This window comes from Mytilus edulis, chromosome 8 (assembly GCF_963676685.1).
Source record: "Mytilus edulis chromosome 8, xbMytEdul2.2, whole genome shotgun sequence".
NCBI classification, from domain to species: Eukaryota; Metazoa; Mollusca; class Bivalvia; order Mytilida; family Mytilidae; genus Mytilus; species Mytilus edulis.
In genome coordinates, this window is record NC_092351.1 from 39,682,182 (window position 1) to 39,682,984 (window position 803).

Genomic DNA, 803 nt, shown 5'->3' on the forward strand with positions numbered 1-803 from the left:
TTCACTGTAAAAATAAAAAACACTTTTTCTTTAAAAAAAAACAAAAAAGATTAATGGTTTAATGTGTGGTAATATACAAACTGAAAAAATTGAAAATAGTTAATAACATAAGTTAAGACAGTAAAAAAATAATAGAGCCTCGTATGTTTCGAAAACCATCAAAAACCATTGCAAAAAGATTCGATTCCACTCTTACAACACTTCTGGTCATTATGATATACAACGAGGCTACTAGTGCATACACTTTATAAGAAGAAAAATAACCAGCACGAAACCCAGACAGTTGCTGTCATGCCTGCATCGACAGGGTAAGCGGTTCTTATTATGGATACATCAATCACCACGCGAATCAACATTCAGTTAGAATGTCACAATCATTCTAAATCGATAATTTCATAGCACATTTGCAACTTGGTGAGCCCAAAAAGATGTTAAAGCTCTATATAAAATGAAATTGAGAATGGAAATGGGGAATGTGCCAAAGAGAAAACAACCCGACCATAGAAAAAAACAACAGCAGAAGGTCACCAACAGGTCTTCAATGTAGCGAAAGACAGTTCTCAGTCTTTAAATTCTATTCCTTGGAATAGTTGTCTATTAGTAGTAATGCTGTTGAAAATGACATTGTAATACATTATTATTTATGGAAACACGCATCCAAAATCAATTTATAAAAATGATTGTAATAACAGACTTGTGATATTGTCAATAAAAACATGTCTAATAAAATCAATTGTTATGTTTATAACAATTTCAATTCGTCTCGAGTTTATAAAAATTTGCTCAAAAGTTAAAAAATCGAT